Raw genomic sequence first — 27,867 nt, 5'->3', positions numbered from 1 at the left:
ATATACTTATAAATGTCTTAGTCTGTTTACGCTGTTATAACAGAGTACCTTAGACTGGATAATTTATAAACAACAGAAATTTATTTCTCATAGTTTTTGAGGCTGAGAAGTCCAAGGTCAAAGCACCAGCAGATTCCATGTCTGGTGAGGGCTCTCTGCACCTTATTGCTGCATCTTTATGTGGGGTGAGGGGAGGAAGGGAGCTTGCTGAAGTTTCTTTTTTTTTTTTTTTTTTTTTGAGACAGAGTGTCACTTTGTTGCCCGGGCTAGAGTGAGTGCCGTGGCGTCAGCCTAGCTCACAGCAACCTCACACTCCTAGGCTTAAGCGATCCTACTGCCTCAGCCTCCCGAGTAGCTGGGACTACAGGCATGTGCCACCATGCCCGGCTAATTTTTTTTGCTATATATATTTTTAGTTGGCCAGATAATTTCTTTCTATTTTTAGTAGAGACGGGGTCTCACTCAGGCTGGTCTCGAACTCCTGACCTCGAGCGATCCACCCGCCTCGGCCTCCCAGAGCTAGGATTACAGGCGTGAGCCACCGCGCCCGGCCTGAAGTTTCTTTTATAAGGGCACTAATCCCATTCATGAGGGTGGAATACTTCATACCTAATCACTTCCCAAAGGCCCCATCTCTTAATACTATCAGTTTGAGTATCAAGTTGTAACATAGAAAGTTTTGGGGGACACCAATATTCAGACCATAGCAATAAATCATTTTGTTATTGATGGTTCATCTGTTTTTATTAGAATATTTTTGTGTTGTCAATGGCATCTTATTAGGCATCATGATTATCTAAGTTATCTTTAGAAAATAAAGCAAAAAGCAGTATTTTTTTTGTGGTGAAACCAGTTGCTTTATACACTTACAGCATGAAATTAAGTTAACTTGGTCTTTTTTGAGCAGTACTTAATATCCTTCATCAAGATGTTCTCAAATTAAAGCTTTTCCTGAGTTTTAAATTTGTAATAAAAATTTTCTCTGCAAAAGTAATCAAAACAATAAATAATGGTCAGAAAGACAATTGATTTTACTTTTTGACAGTCCTTGGTTGGATATGGGATTTTTTTTTTTTTTTTTTTTTTTTTGAGACAGAATCTCGCTTTGTTGCCAGGGCTAGTGTGAGTGCCGTGGCATCAGCCTAGCTCACAGCAACCTCAAACTCCTGGGCTTAAGGGATCCTCCTGCCTCAGCCTCCCGAGTAGCTGGGACTACAGGCATATGCCATCATGCCTGGCTAATTTTTTCTATGTATATTTTTAGTTGGCCATATAATTTCTTTCTATTTTTAGTAGAGATGGGGTCTCGCTCTTGCTCAGGCTGGTCTCGAACTCCTGACCTTGAGCGATCCACCCGCCTAGGCCTCCCAGAGTGCTAGGATTACAGGCGTGAGCCACCGCACCTGGCCTGGGTGTGGGATTTTTTAATGGGTCATGAAAAAAACTATTCTTTTCACAAGAATCTTCAGCATCAGGCAGCAAGCCAGTTGCAATTTAAGTAACAGACATCTATGCAAACATTGTGAACTACTTAATAGGATAAACTATATCCACATAAATAACAATATATTATAGTTATCTGCTCAATTTTTTTCTTTTTGAAAGTAGAATGAATAGATATGAATGTTAGACATCTTCTCAAAGAAATCTCATTTTTAGATTATGTAGGCATAAAAACACAGTTTGGGCAACTTTTTTTTTTTTTGTAATCCAGTGTGGTGAACCTTAAAAAAAAGATAGGGTAGGACAGTATACAGGGTCAGAGAATTGGTATGATTCATATAAAATTGGTGGAGCACCATCATAATAAACAGGTGAAAATAATCACTATATTATTTAGTAATAAAGCCAATTCTGTTTTTGCTAAGTAACATCTCCCTGAAGAAAGTGTGACAGAGTTTTTGAGAGGTTGGTCCTTCCCTTTTCAAAATTTAAAAGATATTCTGTAGGAACCCTTAATAGCATTGGAATCATTCCCTCACAAACATTACACATCTACTAATTATCAAGAAGTACCCTAAGCACTAGGGATAAAATTGTGAGCAAAACAGACCTCGTTCAGATCTCCATGAAATGTATAGTAGTAGAAATAGACATTATATTTGGGAAAAATGTAGATATGAACTTAATTACAGTTCTAGCTTATAAACAAAAATTGCAAAATGCTATCAGAGGGCATGATTGGAAGACCTTGACTAGTCTGGCAGATGAGAAGAAGGTGGTTTGGGTAAAGTTTTCAAAGAAATCTATGCTGAGATTGAGGTCTAAGGATGAGATGATCTTAGTAGGTGAAGTGGGAAAAGAATGTTTCAGGCTAAGGAGGAGCTTGCCTAAAGGGCCAGTAGAAGGAGAGAGCAAGGCATTTTCAGGGAATTGAGGAAATTCAGGAGGCATTTGGAGATACGGGTCTGGAGTTCAAGAGACTAAAGTAGGGCTTACGTTACTGTAGTCATTCACCGCTATGGCAAAAATCACTTGGAGAAGAGCAGAGTGGGCCTGGGGCACTGACACAGTTTCATCCTCAGTACAAAGTCAAAATTAGTTGGGTGGAGTTGTAGAAGGTGGGATGCAAGTAAAGGTAAGGGACTTGAAGTGCCTTCTGATGTTGAGTGTGCTGCCTAGGTATAGTAGAGATGGGTGAACAGAGCCAGGAACTTCTTTCTGGTAGAGGTCTTGGTGGTATATGTCAGGCTTTTAAAGTTGCAAGTGAACAATGAAAATTTATGAACAAACAAATTATAAATACTGAGCATAAATATGTATTTTACTCTTGTAATTAAAATATGGAACACCATTAATCTGTCAAACATTTAATACAATCCATATTAAATATTTATGCCTGATACGCATTTATAAATATTGTGTTTCATTCTAATTAGTATAGAAACCAGAAATCCACCCATATCACAATAATTAGTTTTACTTTGTCAGCCAAACAGAATTATTAGTTTTTATTGTCTAAAACATTAATATCGACAACTTTTCTAAAATCATGTATTATGTCACTGTAGTTTTCTTGGTTAAATACTCACCTATCAATGAACAAACACTTCAGTTCCTTAGGAGCATAGCTTTCCTTGCATGCCCTGTATCCAACTACCTCCTGACTATCTCTCCAGCTTAAAGCTTTGTTCATGTGTTTGTTTGGCCTCATAATTTGTTCCACTCCCGAAGCATTTTTTCCCCTATTTCAGGCAACTAGAGCTTTTCAGGTTCTAATCTCTTCACCTCCCAACTCCAAAGCCATCTCCACCTCCCAGTCCAAAGAGACAAATAAATCTATTACCACTGGTGCACTGACTTATTTAGTTTATCTTAATGATTTATTTTTCCAAGTATGTGCAGTGTCTGGAGGACCCTGAGCTACTGGGATAGTTGATTGCCTACCTCTCATGCAGAAGAATGATCATGTACATGTTTGCAGCAGATGAATAAAAACCTAGGCTCCATGAAGGCAAGAAAACACTGAAATGGCTTTGGATCCTTTGTATCTGGTCATCTGAAAACAGAGGAGTGAATTATTAATAGAAATTTCTGACCTTGACTCCTTAATAACTAGGTGTAGACTAGAATAAACTGACTTACACAGAAAGCCTTAGATGGAGTGTAATTTCAAGGTAAGGAGGAACTGTAACGTTTTAAGAACGGAGTCCACAAGAGGGGCGGCGCAGCCGAAAGTCAAAGCACCTTCCTGGGTTTCGGCACCAAATGTAAGGTTTTTTGGAGTGGCCGGCGCCAGAGAAAGAAAGACGAGCAGAGTTGAAAGGGATAAGTAAAGAGGCTTTATTGGAGCGCTCCCGGGTGGGGGTAACGAGTCCCAAGAGAGGGACCTGGGCGGGCGAGCTCACGGCTTTGGGGTCGGGGGGTGGGGGGTGGTGAAGAGGTTAGAGCCTGGAAAGCCTTAGTTGCCTGAAAGAAATAGGGGAAAATGCTTTGGGAATGTGATGGAAAAGAGGATCAGCAAAAGAGGGAGACCATGGACAGTGAGATTTCTCACCACAATTTTGTCTTTTGTCTTTTGTCTCGGATAGACCATATTTATCTTCATCTTTTCTGACAAGTAGAAGCAGTGAAGGAAAACAGAAACAGAAATCCAGTTCTCAAGCTTGGCTTGTCTGTAGGGGACAGTGGCTGGCAGCAGATCTCCAACTCTTTGACCCCTTTCCTCTTTAGAGTCTTAGACCTCTCTCCAAACCATGCTTTAGTAGTCACAGCATTATTGCAATTATGCCACGACTTTAAAAAGGGAGAATCATTTCCCTCTGTGTGTGCATTCCTTGAACTCAGAGTTGTATTACTTCCAGTTTTCACAGCGTATAAATATGAGTAAGAAATGGACTTTGCATACACAGCCAAAAACAAAACAAAAGAGTTCAGTGTAAGAAATAGAGGACTGCTGCTTGTTCTTGGCTTTCTTGCACTGGACTTACACAGAATCATAATGATAAATTGTTAGTACAAGGGCACGCTTAGCTCATCTTGTAAATCACTGTGTGAATATGGATAAAAGCAGATTAATGCATTTCAACCTCATTGAACTCCGTATGGGAAAACTTGTAGATTGTCCACATATCACAAACGACTAGTTATTAACAACAGAGGCCAGATGTGTGATGTAATAATGGACAGCCTGCTGTCTCAGGTCTGTCAAAAATTCAAATACTCCTCTATCCCCGAGGAATCAGATGGGGTGATCAGCAAGCTGCACAGTATATTAAGGAATGATGGTGATGTCTTCAGTCACTGCCACACCGTGGTGATTACATTGGCAAATTGTAGATGGAAACTTTCGGTATTTTGTTTCTATTTCTTGCCTTTCTCCCCTCAAAAGAGTTCATTTGCTATTTCACATATTTCTAATAAAATTGTAGAAGATAAAGTGAAAATGGATGATAATAGTGAATATAGTATTTATCATAAAGACTGTTAACATTTACTAAGAGTTTAATTATGTGTCAAGCATTTTTCTAAGCATGTTACCTGTATTATTTTATTTAATCTTTATACTAAGTCTGGGAATGCTGTTATTTTTCCCATTTTACAAATGAATCACCCAAGGTACAGAAATACATAAATTGTTGCAAGTCATATGACCCATAAGAGTTAGAACCAGAATCTAATTATTATGCCTACCAATGATGTTTATAATATATGCAGATGTGATTTAATGTTATTTAAATAGTGGAAAGAACAAAATGCAAACAAATGTAAAGGCTTTTGAAGACTGAAAAATCACAGTTTTTGCATCCCCATAGGCCAGTATTACAATGATTAGCTCAAAAAGAATGTTATGGAAATTTTGAAGCTGGTAATATTTTCTGGAAGAAAAACATTGTGTAGACCATTGTGCTTTTGACAGCCTGGAGAAAGTAGATTGAAATAGCAAATTAGCAAAACAACTAAGGGAGAAGTTTTGTCTGTGTGTGTGTTTTTATTCTTTATTTATTTATTTGAAATAGGTTAAGTGTAATTAGTAATCCAGGAACAAAATAAAAATAATGGCTTACAAGGACAGTATACGTAACCTAAACTTTTGTACCCCCATAATATGGTGAAATAAAAAAAATAAAGAAAAAAAGAAAAAACAAGAAAAACAGGTGAAAAATAAATGAATCCTGAGCATATACAAATCAGAAAGGCATTATGTAAGATCATATAAGTAACTAAGATTGCTTTAAAAAGTCCCTTTCAAAAGAATTGGCCGGGGTCATCCATGTCTTTGCTACTTCGGTAAATTCACAATAATTATTTTCTTTTGATATGGTTGGATTTTTTTTTTCCTTTCCAGTGTTTCTCAGTAGGACCCTGGGATTTCCTATTTATACTTATACTCCCTAAAGTATTTGTACCTGTGTGAAATTCATTTTTTTCCTCAACCACTGTAATGGTGATAAAGAAAACTCTCTCGTAGAGATGTTACAAAGTTTAAATGTTGTAATGTGTTGTTAGTATGTTTCATCTATTCTGAAGAAGATTTTCAGTGGTTAACAGAAATAGATGCAATAGAATAAAATAAATAGAAAATAAAGAAGAATAAAAAAATAATGAGAAAAATCAAGCAAGGTGTAGAGTTGGTACACAATATGAATTCTGTGAGTTCATATATAGTTACTGGAAATGAGTCACAAAGTTAGAGCAAAGAAGAAGACATGATCAGTCATGAGAAATAAACTAGTAGTTCAGGAGAAATACAGGTTTCCTTTCTGTTCAAATTTAAAGGAAATTGCTCCTGTGGATCTTTGGTTAGTGTACAATATTCTTACCCACTCTCCTACCATAAAAGAATAGCAAATTTCATAAGACTCTTATGACATTCTCACTGCCATCTGCTGATATAACTAGAGAGAATTATTCACTTAAAGTAGATCTACAGGACACACACATAAATGTGTTTCAGATATATCTTGTAGGACAAAAAAAGGAACACATGAGGTTGCTGGCGGATTGTAAGTCTTTTGTGTAATCTTTCTTAAATACTTTTTAAATATAAATGGCTTTGCTTAATAATTAAGGTTGGAGTTACATTCTTTGCTGAGAACCTGAAATGTAAATGTAGCCAATAAAAGTAAGGATGGCTCTCCTTTTATGGAGTGTCCTCCATTAGGATTCTAAGACTAAAGCCTGAATTGTGGTTATTTTCTCTTCCTCACATGTATTGAATTAATTAATTCATTTTCTTTCTCCACAACTGTCCAAAGTAAATATCATACAGCTTAATGCTCTATTAAAAGTTTGTAGGAATTCTGAATTCAGTTGTTTCTATAGCCCTATGGAGTCCGCCCTCCCGTATCCATGAGTTTCGCATCCATGGAACCAACTGCAGACGAAAAATATCAAAAAAAATCCCTTACGACAATAAAGAATAATACAACAATAAAAATAATATAAATAAATATAAAACAATATAGTATAACAACTATTTACATAGCATTTATACTGTATTAGGTATTATAAGTAATCTGGATTTAAAATATATGGGAGGATGTGCTTAGGTTATAGGCAAATACCATGCCATTTTGTAACTGGGACTTGAACATCCTCAGGTTTTGCTATCCACAGGGGCCCCAGAACCAATCCCTGTGTATACTAAGGGGGTGACAATATATCTATGTGTATATAGATAGAGATATATGGTAAGCACATAATTATTATAGCTAACTTCTGGTTGCTAAGTAATTGATATCATATAAATAACCTGAAACTAAGACATCTTTTCAATTTTTCTGTCACCACCAGTATCACAATAATCATCCCATATCCTCTATTTCATAAGTTTACTTTAGTTTTGTACTATTTTTGTATTTGTTTCCCTAATTGGTTACTGAGCTCCACCTATTCTTTTTGGTAGTGCTTCATCCCTTCCTATTTAAATACTACAGCACTTGGCAGCAGACCCCATTATTCTGAGTCTGTTTTATGTGCTCCACCTCCCGTGATGGTCAGTACCCAACTCAAGCCTCATTCAACCCATGTATTTTCATCATAATATTCTTAAACATGATTAGGCATATCATATTCATGTTTTAAAATCTATGGTATGTTGTCAATGCTATTTGAAATTTGAAGTGCTCAGCTCAACATTCATTGCTCTTCATTAATTGACTTTTCTTCCTAAAATGCTTTTTGAAATTTAGCCATGGTAGTCATTCACAGAACACATGCATCCCTCGTCTCTGCTGTGTCTGCTTCAGTGCCTTCGTTGTGTCCTGCCGTGGTCTGAGGCTGTCTTGCATCACGTCTTCCCCTTCTTCATGGCTGGATCCTAAGCCGGTGCAGAGCCAGAGTTACTAATGACGTTTTTGAAATCACTCAGATTACTCCAGATAGCCTATATTATGTTGTTTTATGATTATGCTTATATTTTTGCAGGTATAACATATGACTTTATAGGGAAAAAGCCATTTCTTCAGTTCATTTTGGATCTTGCTACATTATTTAGCACAAGTGGTTTATGTTAATATTAATAGAAAGGCCCCAAGAATTTTAATTCTATCATATAAGGGAGATACTAACCAAAGAAAAAAACAAGTCATAGCTATGAATATATATGGCATTACATATATACATATGTACATTATTATAATAAAAATAAGAAATCATTTGAATTCAAGTTTTTTCTCCCCATGGAAACAAAATAGTTTTTCTGTGCCTGTTCTAACCCTAGGTATTGTAGTTTAAGTTATTTGATTTAAAAATGTCTTTTCCACATCTAGTTTAATATTCACAAGGAGCTTTCCTTTGGAAATAGCAAAGCAGAATGTGCTTCAGTCCATAATTCATACTGTGACAGTTCAAATGACTGTTAAAGTGAATTCTGAAATTTACATAGGGAGCTGCTCAGGGGAAACCATCAGTCTGCGTGACAGCCAGCAGTGCCACCGTCCAGGGGACATGGGGAGTTGTTGTAAATGATCAGCAGCATCTCACACTCATGTAGGTAATGGCAGTAAAACTTACAGAGTTGGGATGAACAGAGTGGAATTCCTGTGTGTTTTTTTGTACTGAATCTGAAAAAAATTCTTTTTTCCTTATTGAGGAACAGTGCTTATTATATAATTTAGGGTCTGTTTAGCTTTACAGTGTTAGTACGAATAAAGAGTGATTTTTTTCAAAGAATAAAAAATACGTGATATGCATTTGTGACAGTATCTAAATATATCTGAAGTCTTTGAATAGAAGGCACGTTATTCTGAAACATGTACATTCCTATTACTATTCTGTGTATCACGTCAGATCCTTTTGTGTTTGTTTTTGTCACATGGAGTGACCACTTTTGATTTACTTCAGTCTTCTTTTCAGTACCAGAAAGAAGTCTGTGATCCATCTCTACACTTTCAGCTTTAGTACCCACATGGAAGGTAGGAGGGAGAGAGAAGCTCTAGTCACATGTAGAAATATATAATTAAATGTATGCCTAAGAGAAGACTAATCAAAATGTTCTTTATGAAGTTGCTCTGACTTGCTGCCACGTACTTCAAGTAATAACACCTTTTATAATGGAGCAAGGGAGAAGTTCCTCTGTGAATCCCCATCGTTTTGAGATTGAACTTAATCCTGCTACCATATGAGGTGGGATGCTGTATGGGGGGTACTCGAAGGATGTTATCCTGCACTTATAAGATTGTTGATCTCGTGTTGGAGAAGAAGTAAGACATAAAACATAACAATTATATAATTAGAATGTGGTACAAGGGCTAGTATTATGGGAGTATTAGAAAAAAGCTTCTAGGAAAGAGAATTCTAGAAAGAAACTAAATTTTATATATTAGAATTCGTATATTAGAAATAAAGTAATAAAAGCCAGCATAAAGGCACAGTGGGTGGGTCCTCTACAGAGCATGTTCTAGAAAAAAATACAGTAAGTAGACAAAATTGAAGACAGTAATACATGTGAGGATCACTACTGTATCTTGTTGGAATTTGAGGGGAAGATTGTAGGAGAAATTATTTTGCCAAATGGAAGACTTTGATTTTTTTCTGTAGACTGTGGTGCGTTTTTGAAAGGGTTTGAATGCGGAAGTGGTGTGATGAAAGTTATAGCTTTAATGGAATTATTATTTCAGAAGTATGTGGAATGGTTTGGAAGAGAAAGAGTGGGGAGATTCATTAAGCTACTTCAGTGAGCTAAAAGAGGTAGAGAAGTGATAGGGAAAAGGGCAAAAGACAAAAACTCCAAGAAAAAAATTTTGGAGGTGTCATTAAGACTTCAGAATGGATGAAAGAATATTGATGTCATGAAATAGGAAGTATACAAAGAGGAACAACTTGTGTTAGTGTTTGTTATGTTTATTCAGTACACTTTGGTATTATTCATTAGCACTGTAAATTCCAGAGGGAAAAAAATCTCTAGTGTCTAACTAATGTACCTTGCAAAACACCCAAGAAAGGTGCTATTTACTATGTTCATTTTCATTATCGATCAAATTTAGTTGAACTCGGCCAGGAGGAATTAAGTCCTGCCTGTGAGTTGCAGTCTGTGTTAGTTAACACAAAATAAGATATCTCTAACCTCTGCTTGTCTCAGAAAGGGAAGAAAGACAGATAAACAAGTAATTATGTGTAGCATACTATATAAAAAGTATTTAAGTATGAACAAATTACAGAGCTAGCACAGAGGAAAAAATGATTGATGATATGTTCATGTAATATATGCAATATATAAAAGCTAAATATGGATGTAAACTCTTTTTAAGTCACTTGGTATTTATCTCAGTGTTTTTAGGAAGGTTTCCCTCCCCCCCCCACAGATCTCTGTTTTTATAATTTTCTATATTTTATTCTTCCCAAACATTTAGCAAGGCCGGGTGTGGTAGCTTGCACCTATAGTCCTAGCACTCTGGGAGGCCAAGGCGGGAGAATCACTTGAGCTCAGGAGTTCAAGACCAGCCTGAGCAAGAGCAAGACCCTGTCTGTACTAAAAATAAAAAAAATTAGGCCGGGCGTGGTGGCTCATGCCTGTAATCCTAGCACTCCAGGAGGCCGAGGTGGGTGGATCGTTCAAGGTCAGGAGTTCGAGACCAGCCTGAGCAAGAGCAAGACCCTGTCTCTACTAAAAATAGAAAGAAATTATCTGGGCAACTAATAATATATGTAGAAAAAATTAGCCAGGCATGGTGGTGCATGCTTGTAGTCCCAACTGCTCAAGAGGCTGAGGCAGTAGGATCACTTAAGCCCAGGAGTTTGAGGTTGCTGTGAGCTAGGCTGATGCCACGGCACTCACTCTAGCCCGGGCAACACGATGAGACTCTGTCTCAAAAAAATTAATTAATTTAAAAAAATAAAAAAATAAAAAAAATTAGCCGGGCATGGTGGCGCATGCCTGTAGTCCCAGCTACTTGGGAGGCTGAGGAAGGAGGATCGCTTAAGCCCAGGAGTTTGAGGTTGCGTGAGCTATGATGATGCCACAGCACTCTAGCCCAGAACAGAGCAAGACCCTGTCTCAAAAAGAAAACAAAACCAAGCAAAACAACAAAACAAAGCATTTATCGTACTCTATTTACCTTAGTTTGGGTAAGCTGAAGCATGTGACCTGGTTCTCTGTGCCCTGGCCTGATGCATCACTGAAATGTAAGTGGGGTGGTGTGAGAGAACAGTTCAAAAGGCTGAGTCTTTGAACCAAGCCACGTCCAAGCTGCCCTGTCTTGGGGGTTTGTGGAGGCACCGTGGTAGGAGCCAGGACTGAAGAACTGAGAACCTGACTGTCCTTTGTAAGACAGCTCGCACAACTTGCCCTCTATCATTCTGCCTAACCCCCCAAAACCCCTAAAAACCTCAGCTCAGCTTTCACAAATTTGTTTCCGTTTGCATAAGAACGATAGTTCTTTTTTGATTAATGCCAAAGGTGTTCAAGTTAGACATTATATTTTTTGCCCATGTCATTAGTTACATACTACCAGAGGTTACAATTTATATTTTATCATATAGAGTTGCAGCAGATAGAGAACCTAAAATGTCAAATAATACAATGTGCCTTTTTCGTGCTTTTTTCCCACAAGATCCTACCTTTTTCATGTCAGCGTAGTATAACGGTTGAGAGCATAAACTCTTAACCAACTCTTACTGCTGGGTTTGGGTCCCTCCTCCAGCATTTAGAAGCTGTGAGGTCCTGTGCAGTTATTTAATCTCCCTAGTTATCAGTGCCTCTTCATCTGCAAAATGACGATAATAATGTTACTGCCTCTGGGAGATCATAGATAATTCATGAACATTCGTTAGCTCAGTGCTGCATAGTAAGTGCTGCTAAATAAATGTTTGTTGTTGTTATTAGTAGTATGTTAGAAATTTTTAGGATGCTTTATCAGTCAAGAAGTCATCAGTATATTAAGTTACTTGATGATTTATTATGGTTTAGAGAGAAATTTTTTTTGAAAACACATTTTAAGTATATACCAGTTCTTAAAGTTTTATTTGAATTTTTTCCACATTTGGAACATTTCCTATATTTCATTAGTTGCTTTAAGGAAAGTAGAATTTTGATAGTAAAAGTTTATTGCTGTTCGTGTTTCGTAAACTCTGAGTCCATTTTAGCAATAATATGATAATTGTGCTTTAGAGAGTCAAACTAAGCTTCAAGTCAAAGAATTTTTTCTCTTGTTATTTTATGGATAAGAGATCTGTTTTTGTATGAGCTCTTATTAAATACTGCCGTTATTATTCAGTGTAGACACATTTCATCAACAGAGGAACACCTGAAGGATATATAGTTTGTAACAGTAAGATATAGTGGAAGAAACTGTAAATTGTATCACTTCAGGTTTTTGAAAAAATGTGTTCTCAATTTCTTCTTTTTAGAGAGAGGATCTTGCTTTTTCACCCAGGCTGGAGTGCAGTGGCATGATCATAGCTCACTGCAGCCTCGAACTCCTGGGCTCAAGTAATCATTTTGCCTTGGCCTCCCAAAGTTCTGGGATTACAGGTGTGAGCCACCATGCCTGGCCCCCTCATTTTTAATTTAGTAGCATCTAAACTATTTTTCCCTGGCTATATATTTTTTCCTACTTGTCTTCCTGAAAACTCATGTTTCATAAGAGAAAAGGTGGTTGGATGTTGATTCTCCCAGTAGCAGAGCAAGAAAGTGACTCTTAATATCAAATCAGGTATTGTCATTACTGATAACAGAAAATAATACTAATTCATATAAGATATGTTATTTTTCTAGCAACAGGGGAAGTCTACATTAGTAGTCAACTAGCATCAAAGAAATTTTCCCCCAAATGATTAAAATATTAATAATATTACTAATAGTTTTAAAACTCTAAATCAACAGTTTAAAAATCCCATGAGATTTTTAAAGCAAAACTGCAAAGTAGGAAATTAAGTAGCAAGAAGCAAAGTGAAGGGCTTGATTAGTCTGCCAATTATATAATTAAGAATTCAATAGAGTTGAAATTTATGTGCATTTAATGAAAAAGTTGACTTTTATTTCTGTTTATTGTCCCTATCAAATGTCAATTGGCTATAAACACTGAAGTACTTGAAAGTATAAAGTGTATCTAACATTTTAAGTCCTGAACCTGCAGATGAGCTATTCCATTTTTTTTTTTTTTTTGAGGCAGAGTGTCACTTTGTTGCCCTGGTTAGAGTGAGTGCCGTGGTGTCAGCCTAGCTCACAGCAACCTCATGCTCCTGGGCTTAAGCAATCCTACTGCCTCAGCCTCCCGAGTAGCTGGGACTACAGGCATGCGCCACCATGCCCAGCTAGTTTTTTTTTTTTTATATATATATTTTAGCTGGCCCTATAATTTCTTTCTATTTTTAGTAGAGACGGGGTCTCGCTCTTGCTCAGGCTGATCTCGAACTCCTGACCTCGAGCGATCCACCCGCCTAGGCCTCCCAGAGTGCTAGGATTACAGGCGTGAGCCACCACGCCCGGCCGACCATTTTTAGTCTATGAATTACTAGAAGTATATCCACGGAATTGAATTAATAAATCCAATGGATGGGTGACTGAATGACCATTTTACTTTTCATTAAAAGAAAGAAAAAATATTCTAAAGTAATTCCATTTTTTTGTTGCTCTATTCATAAATTATCAAATTCATTTTGTGATCTTCGTAATAAGCATTCTTTTGAATTAGCTTCCTCTTCACCATAATAAGTAGTTAAGTCATTTCCACTAAATTGGTTCATCAGTTGCATTCATGTGGGCAATTTGCTTATAGGAGTGGGTGGAATGACAAAGAGACTTCATTAGTATTAATTGTTAAAATAAATGCATGTGATCTGAATAATCAAAATATAAATCAAATATATGTGTAGAAAACCCTTAAAGATCTTTTAAGTTTCTTTTCATCTCTTAGCAGTTTATTAACTCACTACCTGTTATTTGATGTTCAAGTCAAGTCCCACCTTCTCTTTGAAGAGATAATTTGTGGAAAGTGACACAGAGCCAGGGTTGCATAGCAGCTCGTGAATGTTACTGTTAATTCTCTTACCTTTCTGATGTTCCCCATACTCCTTCCTCTCTCTTGAGCTTTTGTCCTATTCTACCTTTCTTTGTGCTTATTATTATTTTATTTCTTCTTTATTACTACTCTCTTGACTTGTCTTTTTTTAAAATATGTACAATTTCTTCAACCAGACTGCGGGTTTCTTTTATTTTTTATTATACTCATGCTTGGAATCAATAAACATTTGGCAAATGCTGAACAAGCAGACTCTTCTACCTAGGAATGATTCCTATTTGGAGCAGAATATTTATGTGCTGACTCTTTTCTCTGGGGCCCAGGCTTAGTGGAAGCACCCTGCCTCTCTACCCAGAGTTCATCTTTGCAAACCCCACCCCCAAAACAAACAAGCAAACAAGCAAGCAAACAAACAAACAAAAAGTGTGTGTTTTATTTGGAACCCTGAGCAAAGTCTCCTGAATACTAGACTGGGTGATAAATCATGAGTTATATTTGTATTTGGGTAAAACTTATTGAGAATTCTGTTTGGAATCTTGAAGCCAATTATTAATAATTTCACCCTGAGTCCCAAGGTTCCTAGTCTAACAAAGCCTGTAAATTTATTATTAAGATAAAATTTGATTAGAAAAAAATGACAGGGATTTTCTTTTTTTTTTTTTTTTTTGAGACAGAGTGTCACTTTGTTGCCCTGGCTAGAATGAGTGTCGTGGCGTCAGCCTACCTCACAGCAACCTCAAACTCCTGGGCTTAAGCGATCCTACTGCCTCAGCCTCCTGAGTAGCTTGGGACTACAGGCATGCGCCACCATGCCTGGCTAATTTTTTCCATATATATTTTAGTTGGCCAGATAATTTCTTTCTATTTTTAGTAGAGACGAGGTCTCGCTCTTGCTCAGGCTGGTCTCGAACTCCTGACCTCGAGCGATCCACCTGCCTCGGCCTCCCAGAGTGCTAGGATTACAGGCGTGAGCCACTGCGTCCGGCCAGGGATTTTCTTTTGATGGCAGTATTTCTGTTACTACAATATTTAATGATATATTTTTCTGAGAATATGTTCATTCGTCTGTACTCTCTCTTTGTCTCATCTCATACTCTGTTTAAGAGTCCAGTCACTCCCTTCTCTGCTAACCTTTTCTTTCTTGAAGAATTCATGCACCATCACAAATAAATTTCCCTACAACTTCATTTTTTTCAAAGAGGAATTCATTCCATTTATTTATTTTAATAGGAACCAAGGTGTAACATTAGAATCTTTCCATGAAAACTGCCAATTTTCATATTGTTCCCTATACATCATGTGTCTGGGAGTGTGTTGTTGTTCTTTTTATTAATACAAATTATGGACCATTACATCTCTGTTTCTTTGAAGTGTATGTTTTTTATTATGACCTTTGGTTTTTTTATGTCACTGTGTTCTGTCAACCTTTGCTGATCCCTCCAGAATCGTGAAGAGTTTGAGTACAAGCTTCCATTCTTTCTTTTTATGCCCTGTCCTGCCATCACTCTTTAAACTTTCTCTGCCTTAGTGAACAACCTGTTGCAGACCCTGCTGTTAGAGTTCCTTTAGTTTTGTGACTTTTCTGTCCAGTTCTTTGTAGCACTGTCTTGTACGACCAGAAAATCTTTCCTTCTGGAAACTTAGACTGCAACATCCTACCATCTAGCTCTAACTTGTCCTTTCAGCCCTCACGCTTTCTTACTGACACTAATCTGAATCATTTTTACATATCCTCTAGACCTTCAGTCCCTTGTACATTTCAATTCCATGCTTTTCTCCCATTTTTAACCTGAATTTTTCTTTCCTTCCTGTCATTTACTCTTCTACCTTATGCACTCTCTCTTCTGCCCTGCGGCTCCACTGACACTCCTCATAAAGTTTCTCATGGTCTTTATGATGCTAAATCCATTGAACAATTTTTTCCTGATTCCCCTTTTTCTTGAAACTTCCCTTTCTTAATTTCTATGATATCATTTTCCTTTGATTTATGCCCTGCTCATCTTTTTTTAGTTCTCCTTTACAGGTTTCCCTTCTTTTACTTACTCCTAAAAATTATGTTTTACTAGGGACTCTTCCTTGATGCTTTGCTCTTTTCACTTCTTACCTCTTTCTAGGTTGCTTCATTCAAACTTCAGCCTAATAACTTTGATGATATGCTGATATTTCCAAATCTTGGTATTTGTCTTACTCCTCTGTCCAGAACTCTAAAACTATACAGACTGCTTCCCACTGGATGTCTTTTCATAGCTGTCCAGTAGACCTGTCAATCCAGAATGCCCCAAATTAATTTTGTCCTCTCTTTAAGACCATCTATCGTTTGCTAATTCCTGTTTGGGGTAATAGCACCAGTGCACAACCAGCCACCCGATTGCATTGTTAAATTCTATCTAAAGCTTCGTTCACTACAAGTCTCATTGATTCAGCTCACGGATGGCTCAAAAAGATGTCTTGGTGACTTCTTTTTAGTTCTTGCTTTCGTAATTGATGTGCCCATCTTTCTCATCTGGACTGTTGAGTGTCTTTATTTTTCTTCTGTCTCTGGCTGCTGCCTGACAGTTCCTTTGTCTGGAAAGAGTAACCACCTCTAAAGACATCGACTCACCTCCACCTGGCCATACCACGGCCATCCATTTTTTGACCAGTTATCACTTGGTATTTATCTCAGTGTTTTTAGGAAGGTTTCCCTCCCCCCCCCACAGATCTCTGTTTTTATAATTTTCTATATTTTATTCTTCCCAAACATTTAGCAAGGCCGGGTGTGGTAGCTTGCACCTATAGTCCTAGCACTCTGGGAGGCCAAGGCGGGAGAATCACTTGAGCTCAGGAGTTCAAGACCAGCCTGAGCAAGAGCAAGACCCTGTCTGTACTAAAAATAAAAAAAATTAGGCCGGGCGTGGTGGCTCATGCCTGTAATCCTAGCACTCCAGGAGGCCGAGGTGGGTGGATCGTTCAAGGTCAGGAGTTCGAGACCAGCCTGAGCAAGAGCAAGACCCTGTCTCTACTAAAAATAGAAAGAAATTATCTGGGCAACTAATAATATATGTAGAAAAAATTAGCCAGGCATGGTGGTGCATGCTTGTAGTCCCAACTGCTCAAGAGGCTGAGGCAGTAGGATCACTTAAGCCCAGGAGTTTGAGGTTGCTGTGAGCTAGGCTGATGCCACGGCACTCACTCTAGCCCGGGCAACACGATGAGACTCTGTCTCAAAAAAAAAAAAATTAATTAATTTAAAAAAATAAAAAAATAAAAAAAATTAGCCGGGCATGGTGGCGCATGCCTGTAGTCCCAGCTACTTGGGAGGCTGAGGAAGGAGGATCGCTTAAGCCCAGGAGTTTGAGGTTGCGTGAGCTATGATGATGCCACAGCACTCTAGCCCAGAACAGAGCAAGACCCTGTCTCAAAAAGAAAACAAAACCAAGCAAAACAACAAAACAAAGCATTTATCGTACTCTATTTACCTTAGTTTGGGTAAGCTGAAGCATGTGACCTGGTTCTCTGTGCCCTGGCCTGATGCATCACTGAAATGTAAGTGGGGTGGTGTGAGAGAACAGTTCAAAAGGCTGAGTCTTTGAACCAAGCCACGTCCAAGCTGCCCTGTCTTGGGGGTTTGTGGAGGCACCGTGGTAGGAGCCAGGACTGAAGAACTGAGAACCTGACTGTCCTTTGTAAGACAGCTCGCACAACTTGCCCTCTATCATTCTGCCTAACCCCCCAAAACCCCTAAAAACCTCAGCTCAGCTTTCACAAATTTGTTTCCGTTTGCATAAGAACGATAGTTCTTTTTTGATTAATGCCAAAGGTGTTCAAGTTAGACATTATATTTTTTGCCCATGTCATTAGTTACATACTACCAGAGGTTACAATTTATATTTTATCATATAGAGTTGCAGCAGATAGAGAACCTAAAATGTCAAATAATACAATGTGCCTTTTTCGTGCTTTTTTCCCACAAGATCCTACCTCCCACCATTTATTGTTATTATTTATAAGTTTAAGATAACATAAATTTAAGACATATTTAGATAAAAGGATGCAGGGCCTAGAATCAAGGAAACTAGGTCTTCTGAGGTCTCTACAGCTGCTTCTAGGGTATTTCTTCCTGCTTTAAGCAATAAAAGTTGAAATCTACTCATGGACCTTTGCTCCCTAATAGAACATTTATGTAACATTCCTCTTTACCTGGCATCCTTCTAAGTGCTTTACTTGCCCAGTGAGGAAGTATAATATTATTTTCATCTTATAGATGAAGAAACTGAGGCATAGAGAGGTTAAGTCACTGATTGATGATTACAGAGCTAGAACCTGTCAGAGACAAGAACTCAAGTCCTGTTTTTCTTGGCCATTAGGCTGTGGTGGAAGGGATAGGAAGGTGTAGGAAAGGGAGGTGGACAGAGGGGTCTTTGTTTTGTTTCCTGCAAAATCTAATATTGTGCTGCCATGTGGAGAGTAGCAGGTAAGCAGATACTAAATACATAGATTTTGATTTTGAAACGTATTATTTAATCATAAATCTTTTTAAAGGCTACCTGGAGAACTGGCCGTATTATTGGTTCTCCCACAGACTTTTCTTTTAAGAGAGACATACTTTTTGTAAAGTGTAAAATTTAGGCATTTGTAATGCCCATTATTCAACTATTACCTGCCAGTTCACACATACATCTAGTATAGTTTAAATAAGAGACCAAAGAAATGGAAGACTTACTTTTAGAAAGTAATGGAAGAAAATGAATTGGGTGTTTTTCAAACACATGGCTTTTAGCAAATACTTTTTAAATGAATTGAAGATAATTTGTATTTGAGTAGGCCTTCTTTCTCTATTTGGAATGTTTTTATAAATAATTGAAACCAAATCTCTTCTTACCAATAATACTCCCTCCCTTGTTCTTAGGATACTTATAGAATGTCTCTGGGGTGCATCGGGTCATTGAGAGAACTTTGGAGTGTGTTAACTTCATTAGATTCACAGTCTAGAAGAGCCTTAGGGAATAAGAAATGAGAAACAAATGGGGCAATATTCACCTGGTGGCATTCATTTTCAGTAAAGAACAAGCAAAACTCAAAACCCTTTATGTTATTAAATTTAATGGTTTATTTTACTTAGTTTTGACGATACATGTCTATTTCACATATAGATAAAAATAGAACTTTTTTACTAAACTTGTCTAAGTCTAGATATTTGTATGGATTTGGGAATTTACAAAAATGAAATGGTAAAGAGAAATATTTCCTGTCTCCCACTCCCTAAGTGTCATATAAGAACAGTTTTCTATAACAATGGAAAGAGTGAAGCAGTGCAACTAAACCTGTATTTTCTTGCTACAGATTAGCGCTTATGATCTTATTCTAAATCTATATGTAAAAATGCTAAAAGGATGACTGTATTGCATGTATGCTAATGTTTAAAGGTTTAATCTGTTTAAAAATATGTATGTTTGTAAATAACTGTAGTAGCTATAGTCAAGATTATTCCTTAAGATGAAATTCCTGCTTTTTAAAAAAATGTTCAAATAATACATGTATGTAGCTCAAAAAGTCAGCTATTGTTAGAAAGCTTACAATAAGGAGAATAATAATAAAAACAGCTGGCACCAGCCTCTATCTTGTCGGCCTTTCCATGAGATACTTTTCATACAGAAACACTATTAAGTCTTTTAACTGTTTGTTTTTTCCAGTTTTTAACTCTCTATAGTAAGTTTCTTAGTTTCTCAATTCCAGATAATATTTATTGACTTCCTACTATGAAATATAAGGATTTGGCAGTCTAACTTCACCACCACACACATACCTTTCACTCCCCATCCTCTCCATATAGTCATGATTTTTGCTTAGAGGAATACCAAATCTGTATATATATGACTATTTAAATATTGCTCAGAGCTGCGTAATATAGTATATTGTGATTATAATTTTCTCATTCTAATTTTTTGTTTCTTAGGGATTTAATCATTTTCATTTTGTTGTTTGCTTAGTTTTCTAGTTACCTATTTGTTTCCTCAAACACTCTAGTTGAACTGTAAAGCCTTTCTCAGTGTAGTCACACACATAGGCCAGTGCATCGGTTAAGGTGGTCCAGATTATGCTATGTAAGAAACAGCCTCAAATCCTCCTCTCTTCTGTGGAGATGCTCAGGAACTCCCTCCTCTTTCACTGGACCATCCTCCGTCTTCATTTTGGACACACAGCTCTCTAGGACTGTTTATCACTTTCTGTTGAGCTGTGACTTCCATTCACCCTTATTTCTTTAATTCCTCATTTCTGGAGCTGGAACTTCCATTCATTACAATTTCATCATCTTGAGAATGCTCTTCACGTTCTCTAATTTGAGTCTCCTATTTTCTGAGTTTATTTATTCCTTTATGTTGGTGGAGCACATCTTCCAGAAGCTTCCTTAGAAAGGGTTTTAGGAGGACATATTTTGAACCTGTACGTGTCTGAAAGACATCTGCACTCAAATGTTTATAGTAGCACAATTCACAATTGCAAAGATGTGGAAACAACCCAAGTGCCCATCAATACAGGTGGATTAGTAAAATGTGGTATATGTACACCATGGAGTACTACTCAGCTATAAGAAACAATGGTGATCTGGCACCTCTTGTATTTTCCTGGATAGAGGTGGAACCTATTCTACTAAGGGAAGTATCCCAATAATGGAAAAATAAGTACCACATGTACTTACCATCAAATTGAAAATCTTTTTAGATTTGGAGAAAGGGATGCTGGCTCTAATAGGTGTTGCATCCATTCTGTTTGTGGCACCAGCCCTTTCTCCACTCTTAAAGTTTCTTGGTCCCCTGGTAACTTGTCTTTTCAGGTACTGAGGTTCTTGTCTTTCTATGCTATCTAACATATGGGTCAATTCTGGCTTGGTTACAATCCATTGGTTCTTCTCCTAACTATGAAGTATGCAATGATAATTTGTTTCCAAACTTTGATTTCAAATGAAAATCTTTTTCAGTTATCATTCACTGTGCTGTGAGCACTGTACTGTATCAGTGAGGCAGGACAGGAGACATGTAACATATAGCGTTGAGTAGAATCCCACAGCATGCTAACACAATGCAGATGACATTTCTTATTACCCTTTTTTCCTAATGAGAGAAGAAGCCACGCATTTTTAAATAGCATACATGAGAAACAAGTAAAGAATCTAAAATTGCAATAGGTCATATTTTTCTGCTTCTTTGCATTTCTAATAATTTTTTAAATTGGATTGTGAACATTGTGAATTCTCCTTTGGCAAATATTTTGGATTTTTCTAAATATTCTTTTGCATTGTTTTGGAATGTTATTTGGAGTTTGTTCCTTGTCTGTCTTGCTTTTAAGATTTGTTAGGCAGTGCCAGAGCAATGCCTAGTCAACAACTAATTCCCTAGTGCTGAGGCAAGACCCTTCAGAGAACTCTAGCCAGTATCCTGGGAATCCTGAGTTTTTTTTCGGTTTAGGTGGTGGTAACAGGAACAATTCCTGGCTCAGTGTTTGGGCAAGCCACCATTACCATTGGTTCTTTCCCCAGCCTTGAATAGTTCCCTAACATGCATTTGTTAATCGATGGTCAGCTGGGTACTTGAGGGATAACATCTGCTCATATCTGGAATTTATTCTCTGTGCAGCTTTGTCCTCTCTGATCCCCTGTTCTATAAATTCTAGATGTTTTGGTCTTTTCAGACTCTCAGCTCTGTCGTCTCAATTCAGTCTGCTGTACTGTGTCTGGGTTTTTCCTCTCTTTGGGAAACTTTCTCAAAGCAGTAAGAATAAGCTGAGGCAATGGTAGGGTTTACGACAGTTGTTTCTCACCTCTCAGGGATTATCAGCCTTTGTTGCTTGATGCTCAGTACCTTAAAACTGTGTGTGTGTGTGTGTGTGTATGTGTGTGTGTGTGTATATGTTATCAGTTTATATGTTGTTTCTGGGGTGGATTAGGGTGGGGTGGTAAATTTTGGGCCTGTTTTTACATCTTGGCCAAAGGTAGAAGCTATAGGATAAATGTTGGTTTTTAATTGATTATAATTTGTACGTTCTTGTTGTAATATAAGCACTCCATATTTTCATAAACAAATGATAAAGTAAGAGTAATACGTTGGCATAATTGAATTAAAAATGACAAAATTCTTTTGAAATTTTTTTTCTATTTAATGGACATCAACTTGGAAATTATGCAAAAATAGAAAAAGTGATCATTTTTCCAAGAAAATGTTTTGCTGGGAAAGAAGAATTTAATTAACTTAATTGAATTCATCACTTAAGTAAGTATAGGCAAGAAGAGGAAATATTATTGGTTGGATTGATTGTTCTATAAATTCACATTTAGCAGTCTTAAGAAATGAACTTCAAAACCACCAATGCCTAGTGGTCTAAAAGCCTTTAATTAACTGTATACTAGAAACATATATATTTAAATGTGGCCAAAGGGACTTTTTATTTCAAAAGGACAGGTCTACACAGATAAGAAAAAATAATACAAGATGTTGAAGAATGTATTAGCAGTATTTTCTGTTTACTTTATAATTATGAGATATGAATGTTTATTCATACTTTGACTATGAGAACTTACAGATGTTTTTAAAATTGTACACTAGGAATAATGTGCAAGATTTTCACAAAGTTATATATATGATAATATCTATTTTACTCTGAAGTATGCTACTTGCACTCCTAATAAGTTTTGCCTGGAATATTTTTCTAAATACTGTAGGTCCTTCAGGAGTAGATTCAAATAGAAAAGCACCCATTCAAATTGCTGTGATACCACTGCTTATGTCTTTTTGCATAATTGGTTTAATGTCTCTGGATATCAGTTTTCTCTTTATAAAATGATAGTAAAGCCGAGAAAACTGGCTTTTGAATCAGATCTATCTGTGTTTGTATTGCTGTTTTTCTATCTACTAGCCTTGAGTTAATTAATCTTGGGAGCTTTAATCCCTACCATTGTAAAGTGAGTATAACCATATCCATTTTGCATTGTTGATGTTAGGGTTCTTTGAGGAGATGTATATAAAGAACCTAACACACTGCCTGGCACTTTACAAATATTCATAAAATGTTAGTTCTGATCTTTTCCTCAATTTAAACTAAGAAGACAGTTGAGATAATAAGTCTTATATTATATATATATGTGTGTGTATATATATATTGAAAAAATTAAAAATGGTATGCAATTTAATATAAATGGTAGTGTTATTTTTGTGCTAGTCATAGCCAGGTTATGTGTAGATTTGCACCATTAATGTCTATATTGGAGAAGTCAGCTCAACTGACAACCCTTACATAATCTGAACAAGAGCTGAAATGTGTTCTGGTTAGAGGTGAGAGCGCACTCAGCTCTGCTAGAGTCAAGGGACAGAGTTTAGCGCTATGGACATTTCACTTATTACTCATTCACCATAAAACTGCAGTATGTCATTATGTGCATTATCTCAAAAGAGTAATGTTAAGTGAAATGAAAAAAAGAATGATGTAGATACCATTGAATTACCCAACTGAATCATGCTAGATACTAAGAATTCTGAATTTAAAAGGGGACATTTAAGAGAGTGGTTGATAATTGTTTATAAAGATCTGTCAGTCACTTGTGGAGGTTTAAAACAATGTGGGCTATAGATCTTTGAAAATTTTTCCTTGTTTCAGTAATTAATGAGCAGCATTCATCCCATTTTCTCTGGGAAAATGGCAAGTCTCAACTTCTGAAACCCTCCCTATTCTTTATACCTTCATGATTTTGAAACATTCCTCAGTTATAGGTCTCCTCAAACGGGACACAGTAAAATTTATTTAATATAGAAATTACCGTTAATTGAGTGTGAGCCTTAAATTTTATCTGAAATCATTGAACATAAGGCATCATGTTACTTGCTGACAACTAGGGGAGAAATATCTGGGAGAGACATATAGAGAGACTCAAAACTCTTTACCTGATGTTAATTTTTAAAAAGAATGAAAAAACCTTTTTCTCGTGTATTTTTTTATTTCAGTATTCATCAACCATAATCATATAATACAAACAAAATTATACATAAATCATATATATGAGGTAACTAATAGCTTTAAAGTTCTAGTTTCTCTATAATAATTTTTAAAATAAATATATCTCTTTAAATCTTAAAATATTTTTGATCTTTTTAATACCTCATGAAATTATTTCTCTTAGAGAAACAATTTGTAATGGGAAATATTTTCAGTTATTCCATTTGAGCTTTGTATGTTTTTATGAAACAGGAATTTCATTGTAAAGTGGAGGAAGTACTGAAATGCATGAGAGAAAACCTGGAGCCCAGGTTGTTGAGTCTTCTGTTACTGCCTACTTCCTGGCTAGTTGTTTAACAGCTATCACTCTAAGTTCTTCCTTTCTAAGATGAGACAGAACTTTCACTCTGTCCTAGGATTGTTGTGAGAATCACATTAGATTATCTATTCAAAAGTGTTTGGTAAAGCAAGCCCTTTGCGAATATATGTATTATTTGGTATGGAGATAGACTCAATTAATATAAAATAAAATAAAATAAAATTTGGTGCTTTTTATTGACAGGGAACTTTTCATATTTATTCCATTTATGCTTTCTAAGATCTTACCCCAAAATTAGATATTATTTCTACCTTTCCACAGATTAAATAATAACATCATTAATAACTGATTCTCAGAAAAAGGAAATAATTTATTCAGTACCATGTAACTACGATAGGACTAAGATGCAAACCTGTGTCCACTATATTATACCGTTTCATTAGCACCCAGTTTTGTGTACCTAGCCGATTTTTCTGTATCTTGGAAATGTCAGTTTCTCTCTCTCTCTGTCTTGTACTCTCTCTGTCTCCCTTTCTCTCAAGAAACTTTAAGCACCTGACATTGTTATAAGTGAATTAATGGTACTAACATATTTGCAGTCTGCTAAGTGACTTGTTTATTTTACAAGAATGCCATGTAGCATGCCATGTTAAAGTTATGAGTGTGATGAGGGGACAGTAAAAGGAAGGACCAGGAGAGGATTTGAAGAGGATAAGATGCCTGGGTGAGTCAGGTAGATCATTGTGGAGGGAACATGCAGAAGGAATAGCATGTGCACAGGTAAAGAACCGTAAGGGAGCCTGAAGAATTTAAGGAACTGACAAGCAAAGGGTGCAGTTTGGATAATGTCAGGAGATAACACTGTAATGGTATGTCAGTTTCTGGTCAACAAAGCACTCTATACTGCTCTCAAGTTTCTGGGCTTTTATTTTGCTTGTGATCAGGGAGGGAGACTACTAATTGATTTTAAGCCATGACGTGACCTGCTTAGATTCCTGTTTTGGGAGTATCCCTCCTCGACTTTTACTAAAAGTTAGCTTAACTTTAGCGAAAATTCGGATGATTACATTTGGCTGTGATATAAATATATGCAAAAACAATATAATTTCTGGTTCAAATTTCTGTTGGGATAGTTCTTTAAAGACAATGACCCATTTCTTAGAGATGAAAATGAATTGCCTAACTATGACATTGCATATTGAGCTTTTCATGGGTAACATTTTGCCCCGGAAAGAGTGCATATGTGCCTGTGTGTGTGTATGTATGTATATGGTTATTTATTGTACTATATGGTATGTATTATCATTAGAAACATGTATGGCAAAAATCAAACCCAAACAAAACAAAAACTAGGAGGAAGAGAAGGGAGAGTGTTCCTCAACCTTGCTGAAGATTTAGAGCCCCTAGATTTTTAAAAATCTGAGAAAAATACTTGTGAACCATAAATACTTGTGAATCCAGTAATACTTCCTGGATTAAACAATGATTTCACTCATGCAATGAACATTTGTTGAGTTTTCGCCATGTAATATGCATTCAAGTAAGAACTGTGGATACAGTGATGAAAAATACTGTCCCTAGCCCTCCTGGGTAGGTCTAACATGTACTTCAGCAATTGTAATGAGTTATGATAAATGTTGTGACAATAGTTTGCACATGAAAAAAGTTACTCTGATGAGAACAAGCTTGTCAAAGTATTAAATTAGAGGAAATGATAGAAATTGCCAAAGGCTAATGTTTGATCCTTTTAATTCTATAATAATCAAACATGACATGTTGTCCTTATGCCACCAAAAGATGTCAATGTTCTATAAAAAAAGAATTTGGAAATAGCAGGGTTCATAAAACGGTTTTTACGTTCAATGGATCAGAAAACTCAACATAGTAAAGAGTCGGTTCTCCCTAAAGTGATCTATATGGTTAAGGCAATTCCTATCAATATGTTAGCAAGATTTTTTGTAGGCATAGACAAATTTATTCTAAAATTTATATGGAAAGGAAAAATCTTTAGGATAGTGAAAATAGTTTTGAAGAAGAGAAATAGTGTGGAAAGAATTAATTTTCTCAATGTTAAGGGTTACTACTTAGCTGCAGTTTTGAAGACATTGTGGTCCTGGAGGAGGGAAGGACAAATAGCTCAATGAAATTGAATAAGAAACCCAGAAATAGGCCCACAAAAACATGTCCGATTAATTTTTAACAGGGGCAGAAAAAGCCCAGTGGAGAAGGACTAAATGGTGCTAGAGCAACTGGTATCCATGGCTAAAAAATAATACCTAAGATTCATACTTTGCACAAAACAATTCAAAATAGGTCATGGAGTTCAATGTAAAATATAAAACAATACATCTTGCAGGAAAAAAAAATAGGAGAAAATCTTTAGGACCTAGAATAGGCAAATAGTACTCAGACCTGACACCAAAAGCAAGATTCCTACAAGAAAAAAATAAAAAATGAAAATTACACTTTATCAAAATTCAAAACAACTTTTTCCCTGCAAAAGACCCTGCAATGAGGATGAAGAGACAAATTACAACTGGGGGAAATATTTTCAAACTACATTTTGACAATGGATTTGTATCTAGAATATATAAAGAACTTTCAAAACTCAATGTTGAAAAAGAAACAAAATTCAGCTAGAAAATGAGCAAAAGATATGCACAAACGTTTCATCAAAGAAGACATACAGATGGCAAACAAGCACATAAAAAGACATTCAGTATCATTATCCCTTAAAGAAAGGCAAGGTAAGACCACAATGAGATATCAACTACATACCTATCAGAGTGGCTAAAGGTAAAAAAATAAAAATAAAAATAAAATAAAATAAAATAAAATAGGAGTGATACCTTCAAATGTTAGCAAGACTGTGAACAAACTAGATTACTCATGACTTGCTGGTGGAAATGTAAAATGGTACAGCCACTCTGAGAAATTGTTTGACAGTTTCTTTTAAAACTGATAATGGACTTATCTATAACTTAGCAATTTCACACTTATACATCCTAGAGAAATGAAAAGTGATTTTCACACAGAAACCTATGTACAAATGTTTATGGCAGCTTTATTTGTAATAGCCAGAACCTGGTTAAATAAACTCTGATTTATCCATACCATGGGATAGTAGTCAGCAATAAAAAGGGGGAGGAAAACCTATTGATACACTCAACAACTTGGATGAACATCGAATAAATTATACTGGGGGAACGAGGAAGCCAATCTCAAAAGACTGTGTACCGCGTGATTACGTTTATTGAACATTCATGAAATAACACAGTTATAGGAATGGAGAACAGATTAGTGATTGCCAGATGTTAGCATGGGGGTGACAGTGAATGTGGCTATGAGCAGACAGCATGAGGGGGTCGTCGAGAGCGGGCAGCCAAGTGCCTTGATTGTAGTAGTAGTAACATGAAGCAGCATATGTGATAAAATTGCAGAGAACTGTATGCACACCAATGAGTACATATATAAGTGGATAAATGCAATGAATGCATTTATTATGTCACTGTTTAAATTTGCATAAGATCTTTGCAAATTTAGTTTATTTGGTGTTGCGTCGGAGTGTAACACCAAAATGTGATATGAAAGTGTTGGAAAGAGGTTCCCACAAATAGGTCTAACTTGCTAACTGCAAATCTTCAGGTTCCTTTCTCTATATTATGAGACAGTTTATCCGAT

The sequence above is a fragment of the Lemur catta genome, chromosome 23 (genome assembly GCF_020740605.2).
Source record: "Lemur catta isolate mLemCat1 chromosome 23, mLemCat1.pri, whole genome shotgun sequence".
In the NCBI taxonomy this organism is placed as follows: Eukaryota; Metazoa; Chordata; class Mammalia; order Primates; family Lemuridae; genus Lemur; species Lemur catta.
The sequence above is the reverse complement of the archived record's forward strand: the minus strand, read 5'-3'. Positions refer to the sequence as shown.